Below are 12,459 nucleotides of genomic sequence, written 5' to 3'. Positions count from 1 at the left end.
AATGACAGTTAACAGATGCACATTGTTCCATCACTGATAGTGAAGGAGACAATGTTACGCATACAGGGTAAACATTAATAAAACCGACATACGCAGTGGCGGATTCGTGACTGGAAATAGAGGAGCAAAAGCTCCTATGGAAATGTGTCCGGGAAAGCATCGTTGTCGTGGCGCTGACGAATGACAGTTCCTCAGACCACGTGCCATGTGCCCCTCGTGCGTTGCAGGCTGTGTGATTGATGTAACGTAATTTAAGCAGCAGAATCGTCCGGTATTCATGTTGGAAACAAGTAGAGATGGTGTTTGCGTACGGCCAAGCGGATGAAAACGGTCTAGAGGCAGTACGGCTATATCAGTACAAGTACCCTCACAGACACCAACGACATAACATTTCATTTCAAGCCCTTTTTTGGCGTTTGTGGGATCTTGGGTCCTTTCACACAGACGAACGTGTAGAGAGGCGGCGGACTGTGTGTACACCACATCTGGAGGACCCAGCTCTAGAGACTGTTGAGACGAACCCTAGTACAAGCTCCAAATCTTGTGTAGGCATAGTCCGCCACTCCACGAACGTTCGTCTCTGTGAAAAAACACAAGATCACACAAAAGCCCAAAAAGTGCTTGAAATTTTGTACGATGTCTGTGATGGTACTTCTTTTTGTGTAGCCGCGGTGCCTCTCGACCATTTCCTCCACTTCCAATCACGAATCTGTCCCTACAGTTCAACGATTTTATTAATGTTCACCCCGTATATACGTAAAATTAGGTCCGTTTAACCTCATAGACGTTTGAGTCTATGAGGTAAAATACAGACAATGTTACGTTACCTAAGGACCTCACACACATCCATGCCGAGGCAGGATTCGAACCTGCGACCGCAGCTGTCGCGCGGTTCCAGACTGAAGTGCCTAAAATCGCTCGGTCACAACGGACGGTCGTGATGGAATAATGTGCATTTGATAACCGTTATTCCATCCACGCAAATTCATAGCTGACATGATTTTTGGATAATATGTTGGTCTTACCCTAGATCGAAATCGATCGTCTCTAATAAAATATAATGTTACAGTTATGTATTGCATAATGCAGTTTTTAACAAATAATGGTTTGTTTGGAACCGCCATGCAGAAACAACTTCAACCGAACAATTCTTTGTAAATCGCCTACGAGACCGGGCGGAACGTAAACGGTATATTTAGCTCAATAGGAACTTCATGAGTCTTCCGGATGACGAACGTTACTCTTAAGCATTCTCTAACCAACATTTACGTGAAAACAATGTATAATATGTGCATATCTAAAAAATTAAATATTAATTCTGTGCTTCTAGCATTTGAAGGACGTCTTTCTTTATACATTCCAGATTCTCTGGCTTCTTAATTACTCAGGTGATCTATGATTCCATCTAGCCCAAATATACGCGGCCTCCGTACCATTCAGTTTTATTACTGAGGTAGCGATGTTAATAGCTGCTCTGGCTCTTTAGCGGTACATCTCTGGCTGCCTTGCTGTTAACAGGCATGGAATTGGAATTAAGTTCTAAACTTTCTGATCCATATCACCTTTATCTTCCTGCGCCAGGCAAAATATTCCGTTTTGTGTCTATTCTTAACAGTCAGCCGTACCAATTTTACTTTTCTTTAAATTTACGTTTTTTTATTTAATTATTTAATTTTTTTATAAATTGTACATATAGGTTTGTGAGAAACACTCCCGCTTATGGTGTCGAAATAAAATAGAAACATAAAGTGCTGCACGTCTTTCTGATTTTTATTAAGCGCTATGCTTCTGTTTATGATTCGAAATATTTATTTCTCTTTTGGTAGTCCGAGGATTTCGTATATTTTAGGTACGTATCCTGTTCAAAAAATGGTTCAAATGGTTCTGAGCACTATGGGAAGCTAAGACGAAATGGCTGCAGGAAAAATGTGAAGACATTGAAAAAGATATGATTGTCGGAAGGACAAACTCAGCATACAGGAAAGTCAAAACAACATTTGGTGACATTAAAAGCAACGGTGGTAACATTAAGAGTGCAACGGGAATTCCACTGTTAAATGTAGAGGAGAGAGCAGATAGGTGGAAAGAATACATTGAAAACCTCTATGAGGGTGAAGATTTGTCTGATGTGATAGAAGAAGTAACAGGAGTCGATTTAGAAGCGATAGGGGATCCAGTATTAGAATCGGAATTTAAAAGAGCTTTGGACGACTTACGGTCAGATAAGGCAGAAGGGATAGATAACATTCCATCAGAATTTCTAATATCATTGGGGGAAGTGGCAACAAAACGACTATTCACGTTGGTGTTTAGAATATATGAGTCTGGCGATATACCATCTGACTTTCGGAAAAGCATCGTCCACACAATTCCGAAGACGGCAAGAGCTGACAAGTGCGAGAATTATCGCACAATCAGCTTAACAGCTCATGCATCGAAGCTGCTTACAAGAATAATATACAGGAGAATGGAAAAGAAAACTGAGAATGCGCTAGGTGACGATCAGTTTGGCTTTAGGAAAAGTAAGGGGACGAGAGAGGCAATTCTGACGTTACGGCTAATAATGGAAGCAAGGCTAAAGAAAAATCAAGACGCGTTCATTGGATTTGTCAACCTGGAAAGTAGCGTCCGACAATATAAAATGGTGCAAGCTCTTCGAGATTCTGAAAAAAGTATGGGTAACCTTTAGGGAGAGACGGGTCATATACGATATGTACAACAACCAAGAGGGAATAATAAGAGTGGACGATCAAGAACGAAGTGCTCGTGTTAAGAAGGGTGTAAGGCAAGGCTGTAGCCTTTCGCCCCTACTCTTCAATCTGTACATCGAGGAAGCAATGATGGAGATAAAAGAAAGGTTCAGGAGTGGAATTAAAATACAAGGTGAAAGGATATCAATGATACGATTCGCTGATGACATTGCTATCCTGAGTGAAAGTGAAGAAGAAGTAAATGATCCGCTGAACGTAATGAACAGTCTAATGAGTACACAGTATGGTTTGAGAGTAAATCGGAGAAAGACGAAGGTAATGAGAAGTAGTAGAAATGAGAACAGCGATAAACTTAACATCAGGATTGATGGTCACGAAGTCAATGAAGTTAAGGAATTCTGCTACCTAGGCAGTAAAATAACCAATGACGGACGGAGCAAGGAGGACATCAAAAGCAGACTCGCTACGGCAAAAAAGGCATTTCTGGCCAAGAGAAGTCTGCTAATATCAAATACCGGCCTTAATTTGAGGAAGAAATTTCTGAGGATGTACAGCATTGTATGGTAGTGAAACATGGACTGTGGGAAAACCGGAACAGAAGAGAATCGAGGCATTTGAGATGTGGTGCTATAGACGAATGTTGAAAATTAGGTGGACTGATAAGGTAAGGAATGAGGAGGTTCTACGCAGAATCGGAGAGGAAAGGAATATGTGGAAAACACTGATAAGGAGAAGGGACAGGACGATAGGACATCTGCTAAGACATGAGGGAATGACTTCCATGGTACTAGAGGGAGCTGTAGAGGGCAAAAACTGTAGACGAAGACAGAGATTGGAATACGTCACGCAGATAATTGAGGACGTAGGTTGCAAGTGCTACTCTGAGATGAAGAGTTTAGCACAGGAAAGGAATTCGTGGCGGGCCGCATCAGTAGACTGATGACCAAAAAAAAAAGTGCGACTTAACATCTATGGTCATCAGTCCCCTAGAACTTAGAACTAATTAAACCTAACTACCCTAAGGACATCACACAACACCCAATCATCACGAGGCAGAGAAAATCCCTGACCCCGCCGTGAATGGAACCCGGGAACCCGGGCGCGGGAAGCGAGAACGCTACCGCACGACCACGAGCTGCGGACAGGTACGTATCCTGGATGTCTAACAACACCTATCACCATTCCTACACTGTTTTCCTCAATTCCGCTATTACAAAAACTTCGGTGGTGGTGTGCACCATTTCTGGGAATCGTTAGGAAAAATTAATTCGATAAATATAAAAATAATTGTGCAGAATGGAGATGGGAATCAAAAGCAGTTAGCCCTTGCGAACATTCACGTTCTCTGCACAAACTGTACGACCAAACGTTCCGTGCTTCATTTGAGAGGTCACACTGGTCATTGCATGTGTAGCCGAGTTACTGTCCTACATAAGCAGTTGGAGTGTTGCCTCTGGCACGGGAAAGTTGGTCGATTTTACTTACGTATCGCAGTGTTGCTAGCGTAACCCTTTCGCCGTATCATCCGTTAAGTTTGATATTAAAGTGTAATTGCGTTTATAAATGTCAGTTGGATCCATTGTTACTACATTTTTACTGGAGTTAAATTAATATACTAAATGATTTTGGTATGGTTTTATTCATTTCTGCAGAATGAATGCCCAGTTTGGTGATTAGATGGTGCTGACCTTCAAAATGTATCGAGTGCGTGTCGTGAATTGTTACAAATTATTATACCCCTGATACATTCTTTCCCGTTTTAAAATGTGTGTTACTTCCACAGGTCTCGCAAAGTTCTGAAGATGAACACGTTTTTAGTGTATTACTCTTCATGTTACTTGTCTTGGTGCCTGCAGACCACACAGGTCTCTGTGAACGTTCCATTTGAAGAAACAAGCTCAAATGAGAAACCTGGGAATATATTACAACGCAGCATGCATCGCTCCTGTCTTACAGCACGCACACACGCACAGAGGCATTGAAGTAAATGGTCTTAGTGCGCTTTATGCGCGTAAGGAACGACCAGAAACTGGTTCAACGTGAAGAGCACTTTCCAGTGCACAAACACATATACACACACCCGCCCACTCACCCACCCACATACCCACAAACCTACACCCTACACACACCCACCCACACTCACCCTCACACACACCCTACCACACACACACACACACACACACACACACACACACATATATATATATATATATATATATATATATATATATATATATATATATGTACACCACGGACGCTGCCGTTGGTGGGGAGGCTTGCGTGCTTCAGCGATAGAGATAGCCGAACCGTAGGTGCAACCACAATGGAGGGGTATCTGTTGAAAGGTCAGACAAACGTATGGATCCTGAAGAGGGGTAGCAGCCTTTTCAGTAGTTGCAGGAGAAACAGTCTGGATGATTGATTGATCTTGTAACATTAACCAAAACGGCCTTGCTGTGCTGGTACTGCGAACGGTTGAAAGCAAGGGGAAACTACAGCCATAATTTTTCTACAGGACATGCAGCTTTACTGTATGGTTAAATTATGATGGTGTCCTCTTGCGTAAAATATTCCGGAGGTAAAATAGTCCCTCAATCGGATCTCCGGGAACGGACAACTCTAGAGGACGTCGTCATCAGGAGAAAGAACACTAGCGTTCTACGGACCGACGGGTGGGAAGTCAGATTCCTTAATCGGAAACATAGCATAGAAATTTTAAAATGAGAAATGGATAGGTTAAGGTTATATATAGAGGGAATTAGTGAAGTTTGGTGGTAGGAGAAACTAGGCTTCTGTTCAGATGAACGCGAGGTTTTAAATACAAAATCAAATAAGGGTAATGTACGAGTAGCTTTAATAATGAATAAACAAACAGTAGCACGTACAGCAAAGCGAACGCCTTATCGTAGCCAAGACAGACACTAAACCCACGCCTACCACAGTAGTACAAGTTTATTTGCCAACTAGCTCCGCAGATGATGAAGAGATTGAAGAAATGTTTGATGCGGTTAAAGATATCATTCAGATAGTTAAGGCACTCGAATATTTAATATTCATGGGGGACTGGAATTCGATTGTAGGGAAAGGAAGAGAAGGAGAAGTAGTAGGTGAATACGGACTGGCGGTAAGGAATGAATGAGGAAGCCGCCTGGGAGAATTTTGCACATAGCATAACTTAATCATAGTTACCACTTGGTTTAAGAAACATGAGAGATTTAGGAGCCAGGTTCTAAATTGTAAGACCACAATCTATTGGTTATGAACTGTAGATTAAAACTGAAGAAACTGCAAAAAGATAGGAATTTAAGGAAATGAGACCTGGATAAACTGAAAGAACCAGAGGTTGTAGAGAATTTCAGAGAGAGCTTTAAGGAACGACTGACAAATACAGGGGAAATAAATGGTTCAAAATGGTTCAAATGGCTCTGAGCGCTATGGGACTTAACATCTGAGGTCATCAGTCCCCTAGAACTTAGAAATACTTAAACCTAACTAACTTAAGGATATCACACACATCCATGCCCGAGGCAGGATTCGAACCTGCGATGTAGTGGTCTTACGGTTCCAGACTGAAGCGCCTAGAACCGCTCGGCCACTCCGGTCGGTGGGAAATAAATACAGCAGAAGAAGGATAGGTAGCTTCGAGAGATGCAATAGTGAAGGAAACAGAGAATTAAGTAGGTAAAAAGACGATGGCTTGTAGAAGTCCTTGGGTAGCCGAAGAGATATTGACTAATTGATGAAAGGAGAAAATATAAGAATGCAGTAAATGAAGCAGGAGAAAAAGAAGACGAACTTCTCAAAAATGAGATCGACAGTAAGTGCAAAATGGCTAACCAAGAATGGCTAGAGGACAAATGTAAGAATGTAGAGGCATATATCATTAGGGGTAAGATAGATACTGCCTACAGGGAAATTGAAGAGACCCTTTCAGAAAAGATGACTACCTCTGTGAATATCAGGAGCACAGATGGAAAACCAGTCCTAAGCAACGAGGGGAAAGCAGAAAGGTGGAATGAGGATACAGAGAGTCTATACAAGGGCGGTGTCCTTGAGGGCAATGTTATGTAAACGGAAGAGGACGTAGCTAAAGATGAATGGGAGATATGATACTGCATAAAGAATTTGACAGCGCACTAAAAGACCTAAGTCAAAAATAGGCTCCAGGAGTAGACAACTTTCCATTAAAAGAACTGATAGCTGTCGGAGAGCAAGCCATGAAAATATTCTACCATCTGGTGAGCAAGATGTATGAGACTGGCGAAATACCCTCAGACTTCAAGAAGAATATAATAATTCCAATCCCAAAGAAATCAGGTGTCGACATGTGTGAAAATTACCAACCTATCAGTTTAATAAGTCGTGGCTGCAAAATACTAACACGAATTCCTTACAGACGTATGGAAAAACTGGTAAAAGCTGACCTCGGGGAATATCAATTTGGTTCCATATAAATTGTGGAACACGCGAGCCAATACTGACCCTACCACTTATCTTAGGAGAGGGATTAAGGAAACGCAAACCTACGTTTCTGGCATCTGTAGACTTAAAGAAATCTTTTTGACAATGTTGGCTGGAATATTCTCTTTCAAATTATGAAGGTGGCAGGGGTAAAATACAGGGAGTGAAAGGCCGTTTATAATTTGTACAGAAACCAGATGGCAGTTATAGGAGTCGAGGGGCATGAAAGGGAAGCAGTGGTTGGGAAGGGAATGAGACAAAGCTGTAGCCTATCCTCGATGTTATTCAATCTGTATATTGAGCAAGCAGTAAAGGAAAAAAAATAAAAATTTTGAGTAGGAATTATAATCCATGTGGAAGAAATCAAAACTTTGAGGTTTGCCGATGACATTGTAATTCTGTCAGAGACAGCAAAGGACTTGGAAGAGCAGTTGAACGGAATGGACAGGAGGATACAAGATGAACATCAACACAAGCAAAACGAGGATAATGGGATGCAGTCGAATTAACTCAGCCGATGCTGAGGGAACTAGATTAGGAGATGAGACACTTGAAGTAGTAGATGAGTTTTGTTATTTGGGCATCAAAATAACTGATGACTGTCGAAGGAGCGGGGATATAAAATGTAGGCTTGCAATGGTAAGGATAGCTTTTCGGAAGAAGAGAAATTTGTTAACATAGAGTATATATTTAAGTGTCAGGAGGTCTCTTTTTGAAAGGATTTGTATGGAGCGTAGCCATCTATGGAAGTGAAACATGGAGAATAAATAGAACAGACATGAAGAGAATAGAAGCTTTCGAAATGTGGTGCTACAGAGGAATGAGGAAGATTAGATGGGTAGATCACGTAACTATTGAGGAGGTACTGAATAGAATTGGGAAGAAGAGGAATTTGTGGCACAACTTGACTAAAAGAAGGGATCGGTTGGTAGGACACGCTTTGAGGCATCAAGGAATCACTAATTTAGTACTGGATGATAATAATCGTAGAGGACCACTGGATGACTGCACTAAGCTGGTTCAGGATGTAGGTTGCAGCAGTTACTCGGATATAAGATGTTTGGACAGAATAGGGTAGCATGGAGAGCTGCATCAAACCAATCTCTGGACTGAAGATCACAACAACACACACACACACACACACACACACACACACACACACACACACAAACACGCGCGCGTGTGTGTGTGTGTTTGTGTTTGTGTTTTTGTGTGTGTGTGTGTACTGAAGAGCCAAAGAAACTGGTAAGCCTGCCTAACGGCATGTAGAGCCTCCGCGAGCACACAGAAGTGATATGGAATCCACTAATGTCTGAAGTAGTGCTGGACGGAACTGTCACCACGAACCCTGCAGGGCTGTCCATACATCCTTAAGAGTGTGAGGGGGTGGACATCTCTCCAGAATAGCGCGTTGCAAGGCATTCCAGACATGACCAATAATGTTCATTCTGGGGACTTTGGTGGTTATCTGAAGTTTTTAAACTCAGAAGAGAGTTCTTGGAGCCACTCTTTAGCAATTCTCGACATTTAGGGTGTTACATTGTTCTGCTGGAATTGACTAAGTGCGTCGGACGCACAATGAACATGAACGGATGCAGGCGATCAGATAGGACGCTTACGTACGTGTCACCTGTCATATTAGTATACAGACGTATTTGGGGTCCCATTTTACTCCAGTTGCACAGCTGATTCTCCACCAGCTTCAACAGTCCTCTGTTGACATGCAGGACCATGGATTCATGAGGTTGGGTTCATACCCGTACAGGTCAATTCGCTCATACAATTTGGGTCGAGGCTCGTCCGACCAGGTATCACGTCTCCAGTCATCAACAGTCCAGTGTCAATGTTGACGGGCCCAGGCGAGGTGTAAAGCGTTGTGTTATGAAGTCATCAAGGGTACACAAATGGACCTTCGGCTCTGAAAGCCCATATCGATCATGTTTCGTTGGATGGTTCGGATTCTGACACTTGTTGATGCCCTACCGCTGACATATGAAGCAATTTGCGGAAGGGTTGCACTTCTGTCACGTTGAACGATGATTCCCTTCAGTGATGTCGGGAATTTGATGATTTACCGGATTCCTGATATTCACGGTACACTCAAGAAATGGTCGTACGTGAAAATCCCCAATTCATCGCTATCTCGGAGATGCTGTGTCCCGTAGCTCGTGCATCAACTATAGCATGACGTTCAAAGTTACTCAGAACTTGATAACCTGCCATTGTAGCAACAGTACCCGATCTAACAACTGCGCCAGACACTTGGTGTCTTATATAGGTGTTGCCGACTGCAGCACGGTATTCAGCCTGCTTACATATCTCTTTAGTTTAATACGCATGTCTATACCAGTTTCTTTTGCTCTTCAGTATAAATTTTGTACGACTCCTGGAACCATTTGCCATTTGTGAGTAGCCGTTATGCCCCATTGAGGAAAAAAAAACCCTGACAATAGTTTATTTTGACAGCATGGAAAAGCACTGAGAGGGGAACCTACTTTGTTATAGATAGGTAGCATTTACATCTACATCAGCACTCCACAAGCCACCTGATGGGGTATGGCAGGAGATCCTGCTAGCATTAACTGACGTCCCCTTTCCAGTTCCACTCGGTAATGATTATTGGTAAGCCTCTACATTGCGCCTAATTTCTCGAATTTTTTCGTCGAGGCCATTTTGCGTAACGTTTATGGGTGGGAGGAAGTAGTACGTTGTCTGAAACTGCCCAAAAAATACTCCCTCGAAATTTCAACTGCACATTTCACAGAGACGGACAACCTTCTCTTCTAGTGCGTACCACTGGAGCTTGTTGAGCAGCTCTGTAACGCTCTCCCGCCGGTCTGAAAGAGCTTACGACGCCTTCTACTAGATCATTTATATACATTGTAAAGTGTAGGGTTCCTCCCACTCCATAAATCACGTTTAAATTTATCGGTTTTGTTCCGTCAAGAGCGATATGTTGAGTAGTTTCTCCAACGAAGTCCTGAACCCAGTCGAGGATCTCGTCCGATTCTCGTTAACCTCGTATTTATCACTAGACGACTGTGCGGAACGGTGTCAAATGCCTTCATGAAATCAAGGAGCACGACATCAACCTGACGACAGCTACAGTGCTATGGATCTCATGGAGGAACAAAGCAAGCAGAGTTTGGTTAGATTTCTGTTTTCAAAATCCATGTTGCTTTTTATGGAGTACGTTTCCGTTCTCCGGAATGTCGTAAGTCTTGAGCTAAGACAACTTCCATAATTCTTTAACGGATTGAAGTCAACTGTATCGGCCTATAATTAAACGCGTCTCTCATACTACTTTTCTCTAAAACTGGAATGATCAGCGCTTTTTTTCCCAGTTGCTGGCTACCATTCATTGCTCCAGCGAACTTGATAAGCTGCTGCTAGAAGGGAAGCAAGTTATTTCGCGGAATCTTTGTAGAATGTTGCAGGTTCCCCGTCTGTTTCTCATGTCTTTCCAATGCTAAGCGGTTGTAGTTGTTTTTCTATTCGGTTATTTAAATATCTGACAATTCGACGTTCGTGCGGTGATTGAAGGGAGGCTTTCTATTGCGATTTTGAAACATTTTCAAAAGACCACATTCAGTACCTCAACCCTCTTTCTGATACCTTCCGTTTCTGTGCCCGTATGGTCACTGAGTGGCTGAATAGATGATTTCCATCCGCTTACTGATTTTACGTAAGACTTAAACCTCTTAGAGCGTTCTGTCAGATCTGGTGATAAACTTTTATTTTCTAAGTCATTGAATGCTTCTTTCATTGATCTCTTTACCCTTATTCTCACTTCGTACAGCTGTTGACTTCTCTTGAGTCTGTGATGAAGCTCTGTTCATCCAGCAGCACCGTCGGAGACACGGGCGTATGTGCAGGGCCCAATCTCGCTTCTCAATAGGAACAGTCATCCCTATAAAGAAACTCCATCGTGCACAATCGACTTCTGGATATATCGCCGCAAGAACAGGGTGAACATAGGCTATTGCTACTCTACTGTTTGTAGAAAGTGAAACACTACGAAGCAATAGTCTGCAACATGCCACGATAAGAGGATGTGTATAACAGCAGGAGCATAATAAGTGATTTAATTGGGATACAGGTAGCAAGCACCTAAGCCCAACAGCTCCCTCGTTTACGTGACGGTACAGGTCACTGTCACGCAATATTCAGTCGTTGCAGGGACGTGATACGAAGTGCCAGTATGCCTCGCCGAGATTACCGGGTGGAATATCGGCATGTGAATGCTTTCGAAATGGGCAGAATGACTGGTCTCCGGCAGGCGTGTCTGTCGTTTCGTAACACTTCGGCTCTTAGAGTGCACACTGCTTCAACACTAAGGCGTATTTGGAACCAGTGGGGAGAAGAGGAATGTCCACAATGCCGTCAGGGACGAAAATATGTGAGCACAGTGCGAGATGACCGCCATCATATTCTCTTGGCCGTAACGGACAGAATAGCCACATCCACAGTGTTGATGCGATGTAGGAGCACTGCAACAGGTGTGGAGGTGTTCGTAGAAGGTTAGACGCCTTCTTCTGCGTGCGGGACTGATGGGACGAATGCCATTTCGTCGGTTTCCGTTAACCAAAACCTACAAACGCCACAGACTGCTCTGGACACTCGAATGCCGAACTGGGATTCTGAGTGTCAAAATGCAGTGTTTTAGGACGAGTTCCGCTTCAATTTGTCCTGCAGTGATGGCCGCATAAGCGTTCGACGGCACCGTGGTGAACGCAATCGTGCAGACTGTATTGTTAAGCGGCATAGGGGACAAACTCCAAGTGTGATGGATTGTGGTGTTATTGCCTATAACAGGCGATCTCACGTTCTACGTCTTGAGGGCTAAATCAGGGAGGTTCTACAGCCCTGAGCATTGCCCCTCCCGCAGGCCGTTCCACATGTCATATTTCAGCAGGATAACGCCAGCCCCCACGTGACGAAGCACGTGAAAAACTTTCTTCGTAGAACGGCGGCCACTGCTTCCCTGGCCTACCCGTACGCCTTACAAGTTGCCCTTCTAAAATGTCTGGGATATGGTCGGTCGGTAGCTTGTTATTACTGTTCCTTCTGCAGCCACAGTTAAAACTTAGTGGGCACGCCTACAAAGCGCTTGCCAGAGTATTCCTCAGAATCATAGTCAGGCACTCTTTAATCCTATGCCATGACGTCTAGCAGCTCTGACTGCACAACATAGTGGTGCTACTTCTTTCTGAATTTTCACAATCACAGTGAATATAAAGGTGTATAAATCTAATCATTAGTAGAGCGTCATGTCCCCAATCGGAAT

General features: G+C 43.1%; 1 protein-coding gene across 1 annotated transcript in view; it reads right to left on the bottom strand.

Moving 5' to 3' along the window:
* LOC124805704 (myrosinase 1-like) overlaps positions 1 to 12,459 on the bottom strand; it is a 58,905-nt gene that overhangs the window by 26,060 nt on the left and 20,386 nt on the right. The window lies entirely within an intron of this gene.

Source organism: Schistocerca piceifrons, chromosome 7, assembly GCF_021461385.2.
Source record: "Schistocerca piceifrons isolate TAMUIC-IGC-003096 chromosome 7, iqSchPice1.1, whole genome shotgun sequence".
NCBI classification, from domain to species: domain Eukaryota; kingdom Metazoa; phylum Arthropoda; class Insecta; order Orthoptera; family Acrididae; genus Schistocerca; species Schistocerca piceifrons.
This window is presented reverse-complemented; position numbering and strand designations above follow the sequence as displayed.